The 12427-nt window shown below is 32.5% G+C and overlaps 1 protein-coding gene across 3 annotated transcripts in view; it reads left to right on the top strand.

Moving 5' to 3' along the window:
* The window catches only part of LOC116002186 (putative late blight resistance protein homolog R1A-4), a 48788-nt gene extending 41096 nt beyond the window's left edge, over nt 1–7692 (top strand). The window contains exons 1-5 of one of the 3 annotated variants that reach the window (XR_004094399.1): nt 5973–6147; nt 6704–6771; nt 6863–6944; nt 7061–7215; nt 7419–7692. The gene's annotated coding sequence lies outside the window, so the exon portion shown is untranslated. Of the gene's footprint in view, nt 6148–6428; nt 6772–6862; nt 6945–7060; nt 7216–7418 lie in introns of those variants that run through there. The other 2 variants (XR_004094400.1, XR_004094397.1) reach the window with 2 other exon arrangements.
* Nucleotides 7693–12427: the final 4735 nt, after the last annotated feature.

The following is a 12427-nucleotide window of genomic DNA, read 5'->3' as shown; positions in this document are numbered from 1 at the left end:
TTTACAAGGTTGCAAACATTTATTTTAGTAATAATTATAATGAATTTTCTATATTATCTTGGATTCATATACTTTGAGTTAGATATTTAAATAAAAAAATTCGACATTCAATTACCATGTATGAACTTCTCTTATATAATCTTGCATTGATATACTTTCAAATATTTATTTAAATATAAACATTGGGCATTAACCCATTCGCGCAATGCGCATATAAAACTAGTATAATCTATAAATATAAATGTGCAATCTAACTATTAATTTAGTCATTTAGTTGATCCCATAACCTCCGCGTCACTCGATAAAAAAAAAGAGGCTATGATTCACACATGATCTACTATGCACAAAAATTCAAGGAAACCACTACTATAGTCGACCTTTACTACCTGTCTTGTTAGCTTAACTTGGAATGGAGAATGGAAGATAACATATTGATTTTCGTTGTGTCCTACATTAAAAAAAATCTCCTTTGGACCAAACATGATAATTCAGGATCTGTTCAGAAAATGATTTTTCTTGGGGTGAACAGTAAAAGTTACATTAAAAACATGATAATTACTTTGCATATTTTATCTTGTTATCATACTTAGCCTCAATTGAACACTTCAGTTTGCAATACCAAGAAATAAACAGAGTGATACAGATTGCAATTGTGAGATGGCTTAGCTTGTGTTGCTTTAATTTCTCTCATTGAGCTTCACTTTCTACAACCCAACCCATGGGTGAGTGTGTCTCTCCATGATCATATCCTTCCTTGCAAACCTTTCTTCTCTACAAGCCTTTTCCCTTCATGTTTTCTGAAAATGAATATTGATTTTTTAAACCTTATTTTTAGAAACTTGTTTTGTTGATAAAGTTTTAATCAAGCTAATTGAAAAATATGTTTCATGATGAAGAGAGGAGAATTAATTGATAATTAGTAACATTTAATTTTATAATTGTTCAGTGATCAACAAAGGACCAATTGAAATAAAAGCAAGTGTTTACTAATCTTTTTTATACAAAGTATGTTGAACCACTGTATTTTTTATGTTTATTTTTTTAAAAACATCCGTAATTGAAGATCAAAATGCCCTTGTATTTAACGATATTTTAACTGTTTTGTTGATAAAGGATAAAAAATGATCATGTCACAATAATACTAAGACCAAAAGTGAATGTTATAATAAAAAAGGAGTGGACTGTCACCGTTAAATCTAGGACCAAAAATGGAATTAACTCTTTTAATTTATTAAGTTTGTATCTCACCGTGAGGTTAGTAAGGTAGTGGCATGGTTGGCTCCTTCCTATGTCCTTTGCAGGTGAAGGCGATTAGGCGACATTTTTTTTAATCAAACACATTTCTGAAGAAATAGTTTTGATTTGCGTATTTCGAAAAAAAAAAAGTCAAACGAATTTGGAAAAAGCATTTCTGAGGCCACACGTATTACCCAAACTCATTTTTTCCACTTTTATCACCTTTTAAAAAAGTTCCAATTTTTATCACCTATCCTAATTTTATCTTTATTCCTCAAAAAAAAAAAAAAAAATCCTAATTTTATCACATTTCAGTCATTTTCCCTGGACACTTTGGCTAAGTGGAGGAAAAAGCTGACACACTCACTTTCGGCAGAAAGGAGAAAGGAAAAAAAAAAAAAAAATCTCCACTTATAATTATGCCTTTTGAATCCCACTGAAGTGTGTTCCTGTTTATTTTTGTTGTGTAGCCATTATAAAGAATTTCAAATTAGTTTCTTTCATCAGTTCCTTGGTGCTCATTCCATTCGGCAGCAAGAAGGAAGAAACCTGCATTTTTCTTTCTTCATCTTTGGCGCAGTGGTTGGATTGCTGTTTTTGCCGTGAGATTTGCCAACACTCTTGGGTTCATCTTCATCAAATATTTTGGAGGTAAGCTTGTTCTGTTCCAGCATCTTTTGGTATTCTTGTATTCATTTTCATCTTGTTTATTGTAGTTAAAAATAATTAAGATGATTTTTCATAAAATATAATAAATTGAAAAGACAACACTATTGCAATATTAAAGTTGCCAACTTTATGTATTAATTAATGTATAATAGGAAAGGAATTGTTTAGGGTTTTTTTTTTTTTTTTTGAAAGCAAAGGAATTGTTTAGTTATGAGCTTGATATGGAAGTGATTTGTAGGGCAGGGCAGGTAAGAAGACGAAAAAATAAAGCATGGTCGGAAGGATAGAAGAGTATAATGAAAGTTTGAAAAAAGATGAGAGGAGAAATAATGCATTATTCATGTCCTCAATCACTTTAATTTCAGATTATTAATAAACTTTAGAAGTTTCTATGATCTTTAGTTATTAATAAAAACATATATGGTAGCTGCAAGCTAATTAGCTCTTCTCAGATCAAACTTGTGCTTGCATACTTGATCGATAGCAGCAAATTAAATTAAAGATTGGAATTGAGAGATAGATGAGATGGGTTGTGTTGCTTTAACTTGTCTCATGAAAACCATTGAGATTGAGTTTCTTGGGCAAACACCAAGGGTAAGCCTGTCTCTCCATGATGATGATGATCCAGCAGGAATCAAGTCTTTGCTTATAGACCTTTGTTCTTTGCAAGCCCTTCTCCCGGAGTTATCATATGGTGATGGTGATGGTGATGGTGATGCAGTACTCAAACTCAGAGATTTAGAAATTGAAATCAGAGACTTTGCACTCAAAGCTGAAGACAACATTGAACTACACCTTAGCAACTTCTTCATCCTTCAACACGGAGGAGACTATGGAGAAAAGACTGCAGCTTGCCATCAAACTTTGCGAGAAGCTGCAAAAAATGCAACACAGCTGTTGAAGTCATCAAAAATGGGCAGTGCTACTGTTGTTTTAACTATTCTCATCGTAAAAATTAAGCATTACATATGGCAACAAATGCCCTTCCGAACTGTGTATGAAATTCCAATAATTCTGGGAAAGTTGTTACAACAGCTTTCTACCCTGAGAGGCTGCTTATTGCAGGTAAGGAATTCCAATAATTCTGCTGCTGCAATCAAAATATTGGAAACCAAAGTCACAAACTTCGCACTCAAAACTGAAGATGACCTCCAAATACAACAAAAAAACTTCCTTCTAGCCAAACACACCATACATCAAGACAAAGCTTCGCAGAAACTCAGTCACACCTTGCAAGAAGCAGCAGAAAGCGCAAGAGAGTTGTTGAACATAATCAAAAGTAGAAGCAGCAGCAATGAAGTTGATGAGGCAAATCAAACTCAACCATTAAATACTTGGTTAAAACATGGTAGCGCTGCGAATGTTGAATCTGATGGATCCACCTCGCATGGCTTTCTAAAGCCTGAGGGCAGAATGGTTGGCCGTCACAATGATTGTAGAGTGATAAAGGACAAACTCTTTTCTCCCCATTTTTCCATACCATATTTAATCTCAATTGTTGGAATGGTGGGTATTGGAAAGACGACTGTAGCAAGAAATGTGTATGAAGATCCATCAGTTGCATCCCATTTCAATGTAAGAGTTTGGGTTAATATACCTCAACACTACAATAAGAACGGACTACTAAGCCAACTTCTTCAGTCAATTACACCACTAGAACAGCCAAATGTAATTAAAAAGGGGAGCACTCCTCGTGAACTAGAAATGCAAGTAATGAAATGCTTTGATGGTAAGAAGTATCAATTGTTTTGGACAACATTATGAGCAAGGAAGTATGGACTGACATCAAAAGCTGTGTTTCTAATGGATTAGTTGGAAGTTGCATATTACTAACCACTAGACACCACTTCAACCAAGATTTCCCCATGATAAGATATATCCATAACATGACTTTGCTAGATTCAAAAGAAAGCTGGGAACTATTTTGTAATATCCTTTCTATTGATGAAGAGCACTTGGCCCCTAAATTTGAAAAAATTAGGAACCATGTTGTGGAGAAATGTGATGGATTACCCCAATTAATTGTTGAAGTTGCCAAGCGTTTATCCAAATGCAACAACATACAACAAGGGTGGAAAAAGATTGAAAAGGAATTAGAGTCATTGGGACTTCTAGATCGCAATTCAATCACTGTCAGTTACAATATATTGCCACATCATTTGAAAGTTTGCTTTCTATACTTTGGAATCTTCCCAAAACGTAAAAAAATTCTAGTTAAAATGCTTGTAAGGTTGTGGATTGCTGAGGGATTTGTGAAGCCATTGGGACATAAGGAGTTAGAAGATCAAGCTTATGAGTACTTACATGAGCTTACTGATATAAGCCTTCTCTTAATTGAAGATCGAAGTTGTAACCGCAAGATAAAGAATTGTAGAATGCACAGTGCCTTACATAGCTTCTGCGTAGGAGAAGCTCAAAAGGGAGGTATCTTATGTGCAGTAAATACTCAGCAACATTCAGGATTATCATTAAAAGCATTTACAAATTCCTGCCGTTGGCTAAGTTCTTACTCACACAGTTTTGACTATTATGTGCTCTTTGGTACGAACATCCCTCGTTCCATTTTCTTCTTTCTTGAAAATCCTGAAATGTTTGTTCCTCCCAAGCTGTTAAGAGTTTTGGCTTTTGATACTTCTATATCACTTCAAAGAGTGCCAGTGCAATTAGGAGGCTTAATTTTTCTGAGATACCTATCCATAACGCAATGGTTTGAGGATCTGGACGATGTAGTGTCAAATAATCCAAATTTAGAGACACTTGTTGTTTCCAGTAATGAAGCACCAACAGTCCATTTGCCATCTAGTATTTGGAAGCCACCAAACTTAAGGCATCTTGAACTTGGCGATTCATATATGTTAGATCCTCCAAGTGCAGATAAAAAGAATTTACAAACATTATCTTGGGTGGTGAGACCAATTCATTGCAGACAGAAGGTGTACAGAAAGTTCCCTAACATAAAAAATCTGAAAATTTTCCTGAAGGATGACATAGAGCCCAGTCACATTAGAGGATGTTGCAGTAATCCTATTATTCTGGATCATTTTGACTGTTTGGAAGGGCTTGAGAAGCTTAGCATTTCGGTTTCCATTGGTTGCAATGCAGCCCTGCCAGAAGAGTGTATGTATCCTTCAAGACTGAAAAAGTTGAAGTTGAGTGGGACTAATATTTCTCAGTGGGATATAAATGTAATTGCCAAGTTACCCCAACTTAAGGTACTCAAGTTGGAAAATGCCTTCCATGGAACTGAATGGAACGTAGTAGCTGAAGGAGGATTTCCTGAATTAATATTCTTGCTCCTTGAAGCTAAAGATCTCAAGCACTGGGTAGTTAGCAGGTATCAGTTTTCGATACTCAGACACTTAGTCTTAAGATCCTGTAATAGTTTGGAACAGATCCCAATGGGTTTTGCAAAAATTATCACCCTGAAGTCAATTGAGTTGGAGGGGTGTAAGTCTTCCCTTGTTGCTTTTGCCAAGCAATTACAACAGAAAGGAAGATCCAAGGATGTTGAGGTTAGAAGCTAAAGCATGTTTCTTTTTACTTCGTTTCTATTCAATGCTGACTTTCTTTACAAAATCAGTTAGTATTTCTTTTTTCTGATCTCATTTGTTTATGTGCATTATTTTTCGCAGATCAAAATCCTTGGCCCCGAATATAATGACTCACATAATACACATACAGAATTATCTATTTAAGATGACTTGGCCGGCCAGCCTCATAGTAAATAACTGTTGGAAAACGGTATGTGTTTGGTTACACGTGTCTTGCTCCTATATTTTTATTTGCATGCCAAATACATATAATTGCATATACAAAAAATAAATTCATTGGTTAAGATTTAATGATTCCACATTAATGGAATTAAGTAACCTGCAGATTGAGTATCCAGAAGTTGCTCTTGAAAGATGGGCTCAAGAGTTTTGTGTTAAAAAGCCAGTGAGTAACTTTTTATTAGCAAACATTATATTGTGAATGAGAAGAAGATGTATGTTGGACATTAAATTAAAGATCTACTACTACTTCATGAGTATATGTGACTAGGGCAAAGAAGGTATTTCATCTCATCTCATCTGGTGCCTATATGTGATGATCATACTACTTTACATCTCTGTTTCTTTTCTCTACCCTCGCAATATAATTAATCCTGAGTACTAATGTGCTTTTGCAGATTGGTATGTCAATTGAAGAATTTTTCAAACTGGGAAGCTAAGCTGCTAGTAGTCAAGTATTGAAGTTCTAGAGGTAAGAAGAATTGATTAGTTATTTCCTTCTAATTGAAGGATAGATGGATGTATTTTGTTTCGACTAAAACTTTAAATTCATAGTGAGACTACACTTATTATTTTGTTCAACATTTGTGCCTCTCACTAATTGATGTTGATTTGCAAGACTTATTATAAGTAATTCTAAAAACTTTTCATGAGATTGATTATATTTATATCCATTTTAGGCATTCTATAAGGCATTAAATGAAAGATTTTACAGTGACTCAGTAGTCAATCTTCAGGTGATGTTGCTTCTTATTTTAACTTAACAACTATTGAACTACTAATTACTATTTCTGTTAGGATAAATGAATGAAACATTCAATTTTCCAACAACTAACAGTATGAAAAAAAAAAAAAATGGAGAAGTTTAGAATCACAGTAAGAAAGTATCCTACAAAACTTACACCTTGATCTATAGTTGCTAACAACTTTGTTTCTGTGATGATGATGTTTGATGCATTCTTTTTCTGATTTGATCTCATTTTGTTTTCTCCGTTTTGCACTCCATGAATGCAATGAATCACAAATAGAAGAGTCTGTACAAGACAACTTGGTTGGGCTCGTAGTGAACTAAGTAACTAACAGTTAGTTTAAAATGGTACGTGTAAGGCTGCGGCATGTGTCTTTGTATCTACATTATTTACATTTGCATGGCAAATGAAATGAAATGGTGTTGCTACCTTGTTCAGATAATTGAAGGTTACAAATGAATTGGTTCCTCGTAACTTCATCAACCGATCAATCTTCAATTCAAAATTATTGATGATCGAGGTTAGAGGCTACATCATGCGTGCTTCATCTTAATATTTTCTTTTCTTTTACTTTCTTTAGAAAAGCTAAGCAAGTTGTTACTATTTCTTTTTCTAATCTCATTTCGTTCTCTCCAGTTTCCTTAGATCAAATTGATGGGCCTGAATGTGAGGAATCACCGTATCCAGATGAAGAAGAGGAATTGGCCAAGATTTATCATAGCGTTAGAAAAATGATATGCACACAGATACTGAATGACACCTTCAATTTTGATCAGATACTAAATGACAAGGTATGTTGCTACAATTTCATTCTAATAACTTCATTAACTAACATTAAATTTAAAACATAAATTTCTTGTTTGGTGCTTTTCTTTCCTTGTTCAATTCCAAGTGCTATCATTAATTCATTATCTTCATTGCCTAGCTTAGTTTGCTTCAAAAAATGCACCAGAGGGATATTCTTTGACAGCCAAATGTTTCTACTCATTTACAGGCCATTAAACTTCCTGAATCCAACATCACAGAAAGGAGCAGTACTGCTGGACCGGGTTTTGAATAGTTCAATAATAGCTATCTTTGGTCAAGAGTTGTGCATGGGTTCCTCATGAATGTAAGATGCTATTGCAGACTATCCAAAAAAAAAAATATGCTAACTAACCACTTTTATAATGCAAAATTCGAGGCCAGGTTAACTAAACCACTTGAATGATAGCGGTAAGTGGTTTATTACAATGCAGTTAAAAGGTTTAATTTTGTGATGATGATCATATCTGGCTTGCATTTTTTTTTCCTTGTAAATAAAATGGAGAGTATAGGTAAAGATTGGCACAATCCTATGAAATTTGTCAAACAATGTGCCTCAAAATATATATATATAAGTTGGGCATAGGGCATATATATATATATATATAGGTGCAATCATTATGCATGGACTATGGTCCACACAGCTGTGTGGACCATAAATAAAAGGTACATTATTTTTGTATTGAAGGTACATTATTTTTGTACTGAAAGTACATTATTTTAGGGTACATTATTTTTGTATTGAAGATACATTATTTGATATATACTATCAAATATTGTACCTTCAGTACAAAAGTAATGTACCTTCAGTACAAAAATAATGTACATTTTATTTTTGGTCTACACAGTTGTGTGGACCATGGTCCATGCAATAACTTGCCATATAGGTGGGTGTTGTCAAGACTCAAGAGATGGATGTCTGCAATTACTAAGAACTAACTTCATCCATCCTTTCTGCGGCCTTCCTTTAATTTGTTTATGGTAAAATCATTGACTAGAGTCCACATAGCATTATGGACTCTTAATCAATACAACGGGGCACAGAATTCATACTCGTAAGGTACAGAATTTCATAATACAATATACAAAAAATCACAATACTAGACACATACACATATTATGTATTTACTTATTTTTCAAATCTGATTTAAGTACAAATTTTTGTTCATGGCATAGAATTTTTCAACACAAGACATAGAAATTCATAACTTAAGACACAACTATTAATTTGTTTTAGGTACAGAATTCGTACTCTAAGGTACAGAATTTCATAACACAAAACACAAAAATTCACAATATAAATACATACAAATTAAATGCACCAGGATCCATAGTGCACCGTGAACCCTGATCCATGGTATAAGGATTGAATTGCCACATCATAAAGTAAAAATGAAAGATTAAAATTTGGAATTACATGTACTATATTGGTTCTATTCTTTGACAGACAAATAGTATATATTGCAAGCCTGCAAGTCATGTCAATGTAATATCATCAAGGCAATAATGCAAGTAGTTTAATTTCTATCTTTATGGGTTAGTTGGTCTAAATTCTAGTCCTGACCTTAATAACGGAATTTTTACTGAAATGAGCAGATTTCATGAGAGATCAACAACAATTAGGGTGTGTTTGGAAAGCAGGAAAATGACATCTGGAAAATGTGTGATTTTCCGGAAAATCAATTCACTTTCCGTGTTTGGATGTATTCTGGAAAACTGTTGTTGTGTGTTTGGTTCGTTTTCTGGAAAATGGGTAGAATTGTATAATTATATATATATATTTTTTTTATTTTATTTAAAATATTAAAATTATTATAATAAGATACAAATAATTTTTTAAGTAATAAAATTTAAAGAAATAAAAAACAAAACAAAACAAAACCCCCTCCCCCCTGGTTTCCTCTCCGGGAACCAGAGCAGTGCTCTGGCTTTCCAGCGGAAACCAGAGCAACTCTGGTTTCCGTTGCGGAAACCAGAGTAGGGCTATGGTTTCCGGCGGTGGTTTCCGCCGGAAACCTTAGCCTGTGACCAGGTGTAAACGATTTTCGTTCGGCGGAAAATGACTTCCGCCCATTTTGGGCGGAAGTCATTTTCCGCCATTTTGGCCTCATTTTCCCCAGTCAACGGAAATCATTTTTCGTTGACTGGGTTTTCCAAGTGTTACCAAACATGGGAAGCCCGGTCCGGGTTTCCAAACACACCCTTAGTATCTTTTAAAATTTAGATAAAAGAAGAAAAAAGCATTTCGGACTTGGGTTTCTGATAAAGAAAAAAACACAAATTCCACTTAAGTTTGTCAGATTTCATGGTTCTGTAATCCATCTTTGCACCTTCGTTACAATCCGCTGAATATCTAGCTTGGGTACAGAGCTTTAATTTTATTTTAATAACAAAGACAAGTCGCACTTGCATTTGTCTGGTACAAGAATACCTACGAAAAACACGAAGTCGTATTTGTATTGGTCGTATTCTAGCTAGACAGAAAAATAAAAGAGTTTTTGAAGACAAACGCAAATGAAACTTGTGTTCTTTTTACCACAAACTCAAGTCTTAGTTTTTCTTTCTTTTGTCCAAATTTTAAAAGTTGTTAATTCCTCATGAAATTTGCCCATTCTAGACAAAAAAAAAAAAAAAAAAAAAAAAAAAAAAAAAACCCTAGGAACACATCTATCATTTTTTGTTTTTCATTTTTATAATTATAATATGACTAAAATATATAAAAACCTATGTACAATAGAGCAACAGTAATATGTTATTGTTAATAGTATTGGAGTTATAAAACATATACTAATCATCACTAGATTTTTATTTTTGATTTTTACACAATTAGCTTTGCCTTTTGAAACATATATAACATGCTTAATTGATTTGTGCCAATTTGTAGGATTGGAGTGAGTGTGCTTTTGTGATTGATGATAAATGTTGGAGTTTGCTTTTTGAATGGGATCATTATGACAATGGATTCTTAAAGCTTCGCTTTTACTTTTGCTTTACTTTTTTTTTTTTTTTGTTTTTTAATTTACTTTTGCTTTTTAAAGTGATTGGATTGTGTTGTTACATGTAGTGTAATGGTAGAAATGATTGAGTTTGTATTATTCCTGAATCCTGAGCATTGTTTGCTTTTGAGTCTCCAATCTCTTATGTACAAGGAGTGTTTTATATCAGGTTACGTTGAAGCTAACTTAAACTTAGTTTATTTTCTATATCCAGGAATTTATGAACAAGATTGAAAAGAAATTATAGTCACTAGAACTTTAGATTGTAGTGCACTTAGTTATATTTATAATCAATTCCTGCAATATAATATTTGAAAGTTTACTTTGTATATTTTGTATAGTAGTCTTACATGAGCCTATGACTATCATTAATAGTTGGTTCCGAACAAGGAGATTAAACAGTAAATTTAAAATTTAAAAAGAAAACTAAAAATTGTACTTACTCAATCGTAAGACTTATTTAAATTTAATGAAATTTATTTAAAATCTTGAATGAATTTTTGGAAGTAATTGAATTGTGCAAGTAAAAAAAATTATGGTATTGAAGTTTTTCTATATGAAAATTCTTTTAGTAATTTCAAGAAATATATAATTTGAAATAATATTTAAAAGTGACAGCAAATGCCGATAATATACAAATTTATAAAATTTGAGAACAATCAAATAAGATTAAAAATTTATAAATTATTCATTATATTTTAGTCATTCTATTCATTAAAATGACCAGATTAATGGCACTTCAATTCTTTTCAAAATGTTATTTTTGCCTTTAGAAGGAATTTTTGACCGATAGATGAAAATTAACCATTTGAGAACTTCTTTTTAAAACTTTTCTTTGGTATTTAGACCAAACTTCTGACAAAGTATTAAAAAGGAAAAATTGTAATTTATTTCCTCACAACTATGTCAATTATTAATGTCATCTTTAAATTATTAGTAGTGTACTAGTGTAAATGATGTCCATCAATTTTCAAAACATGACATATATTGCACCTCTCTAATAGGAAGAAGGAGAAACATTGTTATGGCGGAAGGAAAACAAACGAAGAAAGAAAAATGGAGGAAAAAAATGTAGGGTGTGTTTGGTTGACAGGTTTTAGTATAAGGTATGGGTATCAAAGTGATTGTTATTGTTTAGTTGAAAGGTTTTAGAATACTAGTATGGGTTTGAAATACACATGAATTGAAAAACTCATACCCTTATTGAAACTATTAATAATCATTCTCATTCCACCCTACTACCAAACATGCAAAATACTTTTACAAAAATCTATTACTCTTACCAAGTATTTGATACCCATACCGATTCTCATTTGCATGTGCGAGCCAAACACAACCGTAGTCTTCGAACAGAAAAAGAAAAAAAAATAGCGGGTAACCACATTCAATTGGTAATAAAAGTAGTAAGAATGATGAGTATTACTGTAGATAGTTATAATTGATGAGAATAAAAATAATGTCCTAATAATTTTCATATTAAAATAAATTAAGTCTTCTTAATATGATATTAACGAGTCAGTAAAATTTAACATTTTTTTTTGTTGAAAGTGACATGATTATAATAGACTTACTGATGTTCTTGTGTATGAGAACTCAATTGTTATTATGTGTGAACTATTCATCTTATAAATTCTTATTGATATTTTAAAATATTATTTTTTTCCCCCTTTAACATTGATTAGAGGATACAAATTTTTTCATTTAAATTCTTAAAATAGAGAGAAATTTTGTCTCATAGATAGTATATCAGCTTGTAATAAAATGTACATAGTTTAATTAAAGAAATGTATATATACAGAAATTAAAATGTGTAGTATAACAAATAATGTTTGATTTTAATAAAGAGAAGATAATGAATTCTTAGACGACCATCTATATCAGTGCATATTTAGGGGTTTTTGGCACAGTAAAAGCTTACTTTGTTGAGAGAGAAGAAAGGTGAGGGAAGAAAAAATAAGCCCTGCAAAAGACAAGTTATTGGAACAGTAATTAGCACCACAAATTCCAAAGAAATAACGCGCCATAGCTGCGTCAAGTGCACTAGGCGTGTTAGCCGCGTCTAACGCGACTGACAAGTATCTTTTTTATTATTATTTTTCCTTTTTCAAATATGATTTGTTTTTTTTTCTCTCCTATCATTTTCTCTTTCATAATCACACTTACAAAAACTCCTCAAAAACCACAAAAAAAAAAAAAAAAAAAA

Source organism: Ipomoea triloba, chromosome 13, assembly GCF_003576645.1.
Source record: "Ipomoea triloba cultivar NCNSP0323 chromosome 13, ASM357664v1".
Classification (NCBI taxonomy): Eukaryota; Viridiplantae; Streptophyta; class Magnoliopsida; order Solanales; family Convolvulaceae; genus Ipomoea; species Ipomoea triloba.
This window is presented reverse-complemented; position numbering and strand designations above follow the sequence as displayed.